The 11,304-nt window shown below is 53.6% G+C and overlaps 1 non-coding gene across 1 annotated transcript; it reads left to right on the top strand.

Moving 5' to 3' along the window:
* Positions 1 to 4,486: 4,486 nt before the first annotated feature.
* Positions 4,487 to 4,590, top strand: LOC143436516 (U6 spliceosomal RNA). The gene has a single exon (XR_013106484.1). It is a non-coding gene; the product is annotated as a U6 spliceosomal RNA (small nuclear RNA).
* The last annotated feature ends 6,714 nt before the right edge of the window (positions 4,591 to 11,304 follow it).

The raw sequence follows: 11,304 nt of genomic DNA, 5'->3' as shown, positions 1-11,304 counted from the left end.
AGGTCGATGCGAGCGGGGGCCCAACCTGCGGTTTACACTGAATCCGCAAAACTCACCCGAGCTTGCAAAGTGCTCGATACGCCAGCCATCGATCGATCGGGCTGCTGATCGGTGCGCCGCTGCAGTGGGCTGGGGGAGGCGGTCAGAACAGACCCTCCCCTCTGTCCCCTCAGCCTGGGACGGGGCAGAGGAGTGGAGGAGGGGGAGCGCGGCCCCTCGGGACTCTCAGGCCTCATACAGCCTTCCAGGCAACACCACCAGGGTCTGGCACCTAGGCTAGCGGGAGCCGGGGTTCCAGCAGCTTCTCCAGACCCAGCCTCAGTGGACCAACCGTTCGCCTAGAGTAACACAAAGCCCTGGATGCCTCCATCCTGAGCCCCACATAAACCCGGCCTGGTGATGTGTGCCTGCCTTGGGCAGGTGGAGGCAGGAGGATCAGGAATTCAAGGTCATCCTCAGCTACACGAGAAGTTGCAGAAGTCCTAAGATTCAGGAGGCCCAGTCTGTAAAGACGCAAATAGCCAGTTTTGGTCCCCTGGCTCTTTTTGGTGACTCTCAGAACAGAAATGTGAAAACGAGGGGCTATGGGGCCGACTCCTGCTTGCCACAGAAGCCAGCATTCTGAGCTCCAAGACCTACGTAAAAGGAAGAGCCAGCAAAGGGGACTCCCGGTGTTTACTAATAAGCACCTAGCCAAACCAGTGAACTCAGGGTTCAGTGAGGGAACCCAGAGGTGGTGGGAAAGCCTGGAAGCTGGAGCCAGCCTGGGCTACATAGTTGGACCCTGGCTCAAAACAAACAAAAAATTAGGAAGCAGTGTGACCCTGACCTCTGACCTCCGCATGAAGTGGCTGGTCTCCTGGGTGACCTTGAATTGTTTCTTAACCTTTCTGTGCCTCAGCAGTCCAGTGAGCAGAGGCCTTTCACTTTTCTGTTCCACTCCTACCCTAATCATTTACACCCAGATGGGGACTAGATCTACTCTAAAACCACCCATAGTTCACCTCTGGAACCTGTCCTGCTGAAAGTCTAACCACATGCCCCCAGCCTGTGCTGCTCCTCCCTAAGCTCACTGTCAGGACAGCAATCCCCTGCCCCACTTGCCTGACCCAGCTCATTTCCAAGTCCTCTCATCTTCTGTCTGTTAGTCTGTCTTTTAAAATTTGTTTTGTTTTGTCTTCTTAAGACAGGGTTTCTCTATGTAGCCCTGGCTGTCCTGAAACTCACTCTGTAGACCAGGCTGGCCTCACAGAGATCCTCCTGCCTCTAAAGGCTTGTGCCACCACACCTAGACTATTCCTCCCTTTTTCTTGAAGGCAACTCTCTCTAGCTGTCAGGCTACATGGTGCTGTCTCCATGGTGCTCTCTCTCTCTCTCTCTCTCTCTCTCTCTCTCTCTCTCTCTCTCTCTCTCACCAAATAAGGGAGTTGGCACAGACGATGAGAGCATCTTTTCACCCTGGCTCCCTCTTGCCTCTGAGCCCAGACCCAACCCCAACCCCACAGCAATTCCCAGAGCTAGACCATCAGTACTCCTCACTCTGACCCCCACTGGAGCCCAGGGCCTCCTTGTACCCACCTTCCTCTCCTCAGCTAAGTCCCGTGGTTGCGCTTGCTTCTGTGTGAGGAAAAGGATTTCTTTAGGGTTTGGGACCAATCAAGAAAACACCACGGTGTGCGGCACATGGTGGGACCTGGGGAGAGGAGGCAGGGCTTCGAGCCCTCTAACTCAGACATTGTCAAAGGGGATCTTTAAAACCTGAAGCAGTGGGTGGCTCATGCTTCTTTCTAATCCCAGATTTCCAGAGTCAGAGGCAGGAGGATCAGGACTTTAAGGTCATTCTTCCGTACTGTACTGGCTGGTTTTGTGTCAACTTGACACAAGTTAAAGTCATCAGAAAGGAAGGAGCCCCAGTTGAGGAGATGCCTCCATGAGATCCAGCTGTAAAATATTTTCTCAATTAGTGATCAATGGGGGAGGGCCCAGCCCTAGTGCAAACAGAACACCACTCACTGACATACATACATACATACATAATACATACATACATCTTTTTCAAAAAATATTTTTTAAAGTTGTCGATGCATACATTGGAGTACTACTCAGCCATGAGCAAGACCAAGGCTTGGAGCGGAGGAGCCTTGGGGACATTTGCTCCCTGAGAGGTCCAAACACAAAGGCACAGTACAGAGTCCACAGGGAATACTCAGAACAGGCAGCCCAAAACAAGGAGTGGATTTGTGAGTGCTAGGGACTGAGACAGTACGACTGTCAGGACAGGGCTTTACGGGTGGCTGAGTGTTCTGGAAGGAGAAAATGGCACCGCTGTACTTCCTGCCAACATTTTGCATTTTGAAAGTATTAACTTCATGCTCCGTGACTTTCATCTCATTATAACACAGGCTTGTGTGTGTGCAAGTATGCCCACTCCTGGGAGATAGGCAAAAATCCGGAGCCCTTCTGCCCCTGTGTGTGTTCTGGAGTGAGGGGTCTTTACTTTCTGTACCCTCCCCCATTATATCCGGGAAGACCCACTCAAGGCAGCTCTCTTGCTGTTCTTCTCAAGCACTGGCCCCCTGCACAGACTGGTGGGTTCCACACAGAGGAGAAATAATAGGAAGATGGCCCCAGCCTACTGGAGTAGACTCAGAGCAAGTGACTCTGAGGGTCCCGCGGGGCCTGCTTGTGTAAAACTCACAACTGTTGGGTTTAAGGGCTTCTTGGAGTCCACGTGGTCTTTGTAAATGTGACCTGGTCAGAATGCAATCAGAGGCCCTGGATGGAATCATTAAGACAGTGGTGAGCTTCTAAAGTGTGTCCTCAGAAAAAGAGGCTCTGCAGGGACCCGGAGGCCCCTGTAGGACAGAGCCAGGGGCTGTGGAGGGGTACCAGCCAAGGAACACTAGCACCCAGGAGAAGCAGCAGCAAGAAGAAAACCTCCAAGGCCCACACTCCAGTCCTGACAGCACCTGAGGGGGCTCAGCAGGGGCCGGTTAGCAGCTCTTGGCTACAGAGTGGTCTGAAAGTAGGAGGCCATTGTGGGCTCAGTGAGGCCCGTGGGGCTCCCTCTCTAACCTCCCAAGCCCCTTAAGAAGACATGTAAAACATGGGCCGAGGTTCATCTGTGAACCCGGGGAAAACTTCCTGACTTAAAACACATACTGCTCAAATCGGAGGAATCCAGGAATCGGCCGGGGGTGGGGTGGGGTGGGGTGGGGTGGGGGGCAGGGATGGAAAAGTAGGGAGGAAGGAGAGCAGGGAGGAGGATCCGGAGGCAGGGAGCCACCCCACTGTCCCGGATCTTCAGACTTCTCCGGTCCCTGTCAGGCCCTCCTCTGTAAAGGACACCGCCCGGTCCGCGATCGTGCTCCCAGCTGGGGCGGCGGGATTCGAACCTACGCCCTCGGGGGCTGCAGAGGGGGAGGCTTCCGCGGCGTCCGCCGACGGGTCGTTATCCTGGGGCTGTGCTGGCGATCGATGGCCCGCGGGCGCCAAGCTCCCGCGCACCCCATTGCGCATGCTCCGCATCGACCGCGCTCCGCAGCCCCGCCGGCCCCGCCCCTCTGCCCACGGGTTGCTAGGCAACCGCTGTGTCCGCGCTCCCATTGGCCGGCGCTCCGGGCGCGGTCAGCCGGTCAGCGCGGCTCGGGGCCTGGCTCCGGGCGCCGGTCGATGCCGCCGTCCCCTGACCTTCCCGGGACGCGTAGCGGGGACGGCGGCCGAGGAACTATATTGACCCGTTTCTTATCTCGGGGATGCAGGGCGGAGGGGGGGCTGCTGGGGCACGTCGGGGCGGCAAACCAGGAAAACCGAGAGCGGGAGAGTGCTGCGGGTGGCCAGATACCCCGGAGGCGGGAGGGGAGGAGGACGGGGAGGATCCCCGGAGGCCACTTGAGTGAAACCCTCGGTGCTTAAAGGCTTCAGACTCTATCGTCATTTCCCTGGGGTTCAGATCTTCTTTGCAGATGTGACCCCTGTCAGGATGAGGTCAGAGTGCACGGGGGGCGGGGCCAAAGTCAGTGCCCGGTCTCAGGGTATCTGTGACACACTAAGCCCCTCATCCAGAAGCACGGGGACCCAGAGCCTCTGGCTGTGTACAGAGACAATTATTTAAATTTAAATTACTTAAATTGAACTGTGAGCATTTTGTGAATTATATTTGTGTGTGTGTTATGTGTGTTATATGTCGGGTGCATGGAGACCAGGGGACAATTTGTGGCAATCAGATCTCTCCTTCCACTATGGGGCTTCTGGGAATCGAACTCAGGTTGCCTGCTTGTTGCAAAGTCTCTCTACCCACTGAGCCATTTTGTGGGTCCGTGTGATGATCCTAGCCCTCTGTTGCAGAGGCAGGAGGATCAATTGTTCCAGGCCAGCCTGGACTATAGAGGGAAAGCCTTTCTCAAAACAGAAAAATGAAACAACCCACTAATTGCTATGTTTGTAGTAGAGGACTCTCCTAACATGCAAAATAAAACAGAAATGTGTGCTTGCCTCGGCAGCACATATACTAAAATTGGAATGATACAGAGATTAGCATAGCTCCTGTGCAAGGATGACACGCAAAGTCGTGAAGCGTTCCATATTTTAAAAATAAACAAAACAGAAATGCAGTTTGGGGCTAGGAGCTCAGTGTGTAAAGCAGACAGCATTCCTAGCAGGCCAAGAGGTTCTGGTTTTATCTCCAGAACCGAAATAATATAACAAAATGTAAAACAGACCATTGACAGCCAGGCCAGGCTCGGCGGCATGAGACCCTGCCTCAATCAATCAATCAATCAGTCAATCAATCAATAAAATTAAAGAGATAAATAAATAAAGTGAAATCCAGAGCCGAGCATAGTCTCATCCACCTGATATCTGCCCCCCCTCCCCACACACACACTCCTGAAGCTGAAGCAAGAGAATTTCACTTCAAGTCTAGCCTGGGCTACAGAAGAAGCTCAAGGTGAGCAGGGACAGTTCAGTAAAATCCTGTGTCCGAATAGAAAGGGGCCAGTGGCACAATGCCACCAAGCCTGGTGACCTGAATTCCACCCCAGGTCCCCACTGGTGGCAGGACAGGACCATCCAACACTGGTTTTGGCATGTGTCTCTCCACACAATAAATATAACTGTAATAAAGATTATTTTTAGGGATCTAGAGAGATGGCTCAGCAGTTAAGAGCACTGACTGCTCTTCTAGAGGTCCTGAGTTCAATTCCCAGAAACCACACGGTGGCTCACAACCATCTGTAATGGGATCTGATGCCCTCTTCTGGTGTGTCTGAAGACAGGGACAGTGTGTTCATATACATGAAATAAATTAAATAATTCTTTTAAAATTATTTTTAAGTAAATGAGGACTTGGTGTGGCTGAATGGTGAGGGCTCACCTAGAGATCATGAGGTACTAAAGTCACACCCAGAGACAGGCCTGGTGATAAGAAGCCTCTTCAGATGCAGCTCAGTCTAGTGCTTGAACACAGGAGAACCCGTGTTCCCGCTGATGGCACCCAGGTAAAAAGTCAGGTGTGTTTGTTTCAGCCTGTACCTGTCTGGGGGAAGAGGGGCCACCAACCTAAAACAACAAGCTTCAGCTCAGGGAGATCCTGTCTCAAAAACCACGCATAGACTTAATGAGAAAGACAACTGACTTCTGTAGTCAGACGCATTATCCATGGCGTCACTGGCCCACCTGACTTCCATACAGAGATGACACACACACACACTCACGCACACACATATGTACACACACACATCACACACACACAGACATCACGCACACACATATGTACACACACACAGACACACACAGAGACATCACACACACATCACACAGACACAGACACACACACATACACACAGACATCACACACACACACATTATACACACATCACACTCAGTCACCTCCATGGGTCTCACAGTCCCCCAGCCTCGGCAAAGATGAGGCAGAGCAGCTTTGACTCAAACAGTCCAACTGCCTCTAAAGACACAAAAGAGAAGAAGAAAGGGTGGCAAGATGGCCCGGTGGTAAGAAGGCTTGCTGCCAAGCCTGGTGACCTGTGTTTGATCCCTGGGACCCACATGGTACAAGAGAGCTGACACTCCACATGCACATTCAAAATGAATAAATGAAATGTAAAAACGAAAATAGAAAGAAAGGAAGAAAGAAAGAAAGAAAGAAAGAAAGAAAGAAAGAAAGAAAGGGAAGCAGTATATGGGTGCCTGTCTGTGGGAGCCTGTCTGTGGGAGCCTGTCTGTGGAAGCCTGTGTGTGGGTGCCTGTCTGTAGGAGCCTGTCTGTGGGAGCCTGACTGTGTGTGCCTGTGTGTGGGTGCCTATCTGTGGGAGCCTGTGTGCCTGTCTGTGTGTGCCTGTCTGTGAGTGCCTGTCTGTGGGAGCCTGTCTGTGTGTGCCTGTCTGTGGGAGCCTGTCTGTGGAAGCCTGTGTGTGGGTGCCTGTCTGTGGGAGCCTGTCTGTGGGAGCCTGACTGTGTGTGCCTGTGTGTGGGTGCCTGTCTGTGGGAGCCTGTCTATGGGAGCCTGTGTGCCTGTCTGTGTGTGCCTGTCTGTGAGTGCCTGTCTGTGGGAGCCTGTCTGTGGGAGCCTGTGTGCCTGTCTGTGGGTGCCTGTCTGTGAGTGCCTGTCTGTGGGAGCCTGACTGTGTGTGCCTGTCTGTGAGTGCCTGTCTGTGGGAGCCTGTCTGTGTGTGCCTGTCTGTGGGAGCCTGTCTGTGGGAGCCTGACTGTGTGTGCCTGTGTGTGGGTGCCTGTCTGTGGGAGCCTGTCTGTGAGAGCCTGTGTGCCTGTCTGTGAGTGCCTGTCTGTGGGTGCCTGACTGTGGGTGCCTGTCTGCTCCCCTCTGCTCCCCTGTGCCTCCCTCTTCTCCCCTCTCCTCCCCTCTGCGCCCCTCTTCTCCCCTCTGTGCCCCTCCCCAGTTTCTGCCTGTCAGCTCCTTAGGGCTGGAGCACGTGCCACTGACCAGGCTGTGCGGGATTATATGTGGTTGCAGACACTGGGATCCAATTTTTATCTTAACCTGGTTATTGAGTAGGGATAGGGAGGGAGGCTGGGGCTGGGGGTGTGGAAGATAAAAGCTGGCTCTCATCAAAGGAGGAACTGGTTGGCCCCTGGATGAGATCCCTTCTAATGGAACCAGGGCTGTGTGGTACGCTGGAGGACAGTGCATGTGTGGGAGCCTGGGAGAGGCTTAGTGCCACAGTGCGTGTGAGTGTGTGGGACTAAGCATGTGTGTGTGTGTGTGAGTGATTGAGCATGTGTGTGTGAGTGTGCGTGATTGAGTGTGTGTGTGTGATTGAGCGTGTGTGTGTGAGTGTGTGTGATTGAGCGTGTGTGTGAGTGATTGAGCACACACGTGTATGTGCGCATTTGAGCATGTGTGTGTGAGTGTGTGCGATTGAGCGCGCACGCGCGCGCGCGCGTGTGTGTGTGTGTGTGTGTGTGTGTGTGTGTGTGTGTGTGATTGAGCAGGCCCTCTCTGTAGCTAGACTTCTGTACCTGTGCTGTAACTATGCTGGTGCAGCTGGATTTCACACTGTCACTCCAGCCGGGATGCCCAGGGTTAGACTCTTGCTATGAGTAGATGCCAGTCTGGGCTATAGAGTGAGACCTTGTCTCACACAAACAAAACTGGAGATGTAGTGGCACACACCCTTTATCTCAGCACTTGAGAGGCAGAGACAGGTGGGTCTCTGTGAGTTCCAGGCCAGCCTGGGCTACAGAGGGAGACAGAGTCTCAAACAAAGCAACAAAATAAGGCTGGAGAGGTGGTTCAGTGGTTACAGCACTGGCTGCTCTTGCAGAGGCTGTGGGTTCCTGGGTTCGGTTCCCTGCACTTACATGGGGCTCAGAACCTTCTGCAATCTAGCTCCAGGGGACCCGGAGCCCCTGTGGGTACTGCATGCATGTGGTGCACAGACAAAGCACCCATAAGCACAGAGTCAAATAAATACAACTTAAACACTAAAATGAATGAGGTGGAGAGGACACTGATGTCCACCTCTGGCTTCCATACCATATGTGTGAGCGTACACACACACTCACATACACTCACACACACACACACACACACACACACACACTCACACGCAAATAAAATATGAGTGTCAGTGGCTAGCTAGTAAGGGCACTTGTGGCCAAGTTTGATCCCCTGGATTCAATCCCGGGGTCTATGTTGTGGAAGGAGAGTACTAATTCCCAAAGACTGTCCCAGGTGCCTGTTTGTGCGCCGTGGCATGTGCTCCCTCACAACACAGTCAGTAAGACCTCACCCTTTGTGTGTGTGTGTGTATGTGTGTAAGTGTATATGTGTGTAAGTGTGTGTGTGTCCATGTGTATGTTGTGTGTGTGTGTGTTGTAAGTGTGTGTGTGTCCTGGGCTTGAACCCTGGCCCTCAGGCTTAGTGGCGAGTACTTTGCCTACTGAGTCACCTCTGTGGTCCCTTTTTTGAGACAGGGTCTTGTTTTGGAGCCCAGCTATTCTCCAATTCCCTATGTATCCAAGAGTAACTTTAAACTCACTGCAATCCTCCTGCCTCAGCTGCCTGTGTGCTGGCATGACAAGCATACCATACTTGGTGTATAAGGCTCTTCTATTATAAACCTTGCTCTAGCCCCAGGACCCAGAGCTAGGGTGGAGGACAGAGGAAATGACTGAGGACTGCACCCCATGGACATCACCCCAACACCAGCACACACAGGCCAAGTGACCCAGGGTGGAACTCCTCAGATGGAACTGAGGCTGGGGCACTGTGCTCCCACCCCCAGTGCTCCCGCCCCATCCTCACCGGCTTCACCTACAGGCTAGGTCCCAGCAAGGTGTACCCACTGGACTTGAGCAGGTGTGTGGATTTCCGAAGGAGCCTCCCCAGCTGGTGGTTTCATTAACCCAGTTGGATGGGTCACGCGAATGGCAAGTTCACTCCTTCCCCGCATCTCCAGGGTTGCAATGTCCCCAGGAGGTGAGGGCACAGCAGACCCTCTCAGCCAAAGATGATCTTCCACACGCCAATCAATCCACTCACAGACTGCCAGCTAGATCTTTCTAGGAAGTGATACACAGTCACCAGCAAAATTCAAAAGGTAAGCCGGGCGGTGGTGGCGCACGCCTTTAATCCCAGCACTTGGGAGGCAGAGGCAGGCGGATTTCTGAGTTCGAGGCCAGCCTGGTCTACAGAGTGAGATCCAGGACAGCCAGGGCTACACAGAGAAACCCTGTCTTGAAAAACCAAAAAAAAAAAAAAAATTCAAAAGGTAGTCATAAAAATTGAACTCTGGAAGGGAGGGAGCTGAAGCCCAGGTACTGTGTCCCCTGTATCTTACTGTCTCCACTTGCCAGCAAGGATACTTTCATGGCAGGGACACCTGTCACCCCAGAGGTGGAAGTGGGAGGACCAGTAGTTCAAGATCACCTTGGGCTACAGGCACAAGCCTGGGCTACATAGGAGACCCTGTCTCAACCAAAAAAGATTAGGCCAAAATTAATTTAAAATGAAAAGTCTTTGCCTTCTTAAAGTAAGACAGCATTCCGAAGCCTCTTCACAGCAATCTGCCTGTCTCCGGGTGCTGCAAGTACACTGCAGCATAGCTTGTCGGATGAGGGTTTGCTGTAGAGACAAAAATGTTCTAAAAGGAGATGAAGTGTATGAGTGGGGGGGGGGGAGCCCCCCTCCTCCCGCCTAGAATCCCCAGTGAGGAGCTGGGGGCGTGGTCAGAGGTGTAGTCCCGCCTAGAATCCCCCCCAGTGAGGGGCTGGGCGTGGCCTCGGGTGCCTTTCTAGCCTCTGTTAGGCTCCGGGCTCCTCCCCAGTGCCAAAAAGCAAACAGGATCCGAGATGAGCACCCGCAGTCGCTCTCAGTTCTCCTAGAGTCAGAGGCCACTAGTTCACCTGCCCTTCCTGATCTTAGTCCGTCCAACCCTTGTGCTTCCGGATCCTCTAGTCATTGCCTGCATTGTGTCTGGCTTCTGTCTCCCTTTTCCCACCGGGTGCAGCCCCAGGCCTCCCTCTCCGGCTGTGGTTGAACATCTCCCACCCTTACACTGGGATCCCCCCTCAGCCCATCACCCTACATCCTGCTCCAGGCTCTGTACACGCATCCGTGGAGAGTACTCAAGTACTCGTCTCAGATGGGGCTAGGGACATGAAAGTAGTTCCTCGCCTCACGGACGTGTTGGGGGGGGCCGCAAATGGGGTGACCCCCTGGAAGGTGATTAGCAGGTGTGCGAAGCTCCGCAGAGCTGTGGCCACGGCCCTTTCAAGGGCCCAGCGCCACCTCCTTCTCGGCGGCCGGGGCGCCCACCGCCTGCGCCAGCCTCCAGCTGCCCATTAAGCGATTTTTTTTCTACCACTTACAGCTCCAGCATTGACAAGAAGGTTCAATATCGGCCTTAGAAGAGACGTGGCAGCCGCCTCAGAAAAAATCTTCCCTCCTGCAGCCAGCCCTCCCAGCACATCCTCAGGCTCTGCTACAAGGAAGAGGGTCTAGTACCCCTGCCCCCTGGCAGCTTGCCATGCTCAGCAGGACTAGGAGTCAAGGCTGGGTTTCGGGAGAGGGGGGAGTCGATGGGGGGAGGGAGCCATTGGCAACCTCAGATGAGGTCATTTCTCCCAGGAAGCCCTCCCAGATCACCATAGTCAGGGTTAGAAGTCTATATCCTCAGCCCAGTGGGATGGTATACACCTGTAATTCCAGCACTTGAAAGGCTGAGGCAGGAGGATTGCTATGAGTTTCAGGCTCGTCTTGGCTATAGAATGAAACTATCTAAAAACTTCAAGAATATAAAAGGATGGAGAAGGACGGAGGAGGAGGAGGGGGAGGGGGTGCTGTTTTCTAGGCCTCCCTGGGCACACGGGAGACAGAGAAGGGCTCCCAGGAGGCACAGGGAGTGTGTGGTCCCACAGAGAGATCTTGATGCAGCCATCCCCCATCTGTAATGAGGAGGCAGGGCTAGCCCCTGGGCAGTCATGCCCTCAAACTGGCTGGACTAGGGGTCAGCTGCTCTGCCAGTGTACCAAGTCAAGTCTCAGGGGCCTTGACAGGCACAGGGGCAACTGAAGGAATATGAAGACCAAGCCTCGGGGCTAACTGGTCTATCCTGTGGAAAAGATGGATAGAGAGGAATAGAAGGTACCCGCAACCCAGACCTCCTGCCCCCACTATAGCCTTGAGAACAGAGGCCCCATGAGGGCGGTTCCAGCCAGCACCAATTTTGCCTTGGGAAAGGTTCCGGGGACTCCGGGTCCTTAGAGCCCCCCAATAACATGACAGTGCTGTTTTGAGACAGGGTCTTATGTAGCCCAGGTTGG

This window comes from Arvicanthis niloticus, chromosome 22 (genome assembly GCF_011762505.2).
Source record: "Arvicanthis niloticus isolate mArvNil1 chromosome 22, mArvNil1.pat.X, whole genome shotgun sequence".
Lineage (NCBI taxonomy): Eukaryota > Metazoa > Chordata > Mammalia > Rodentia > Muridae > Arvicanthis > Arvicanthis niloticus.
This window is presented reverse-complemented; position numbering and strand designations above follow the sequence as displayed.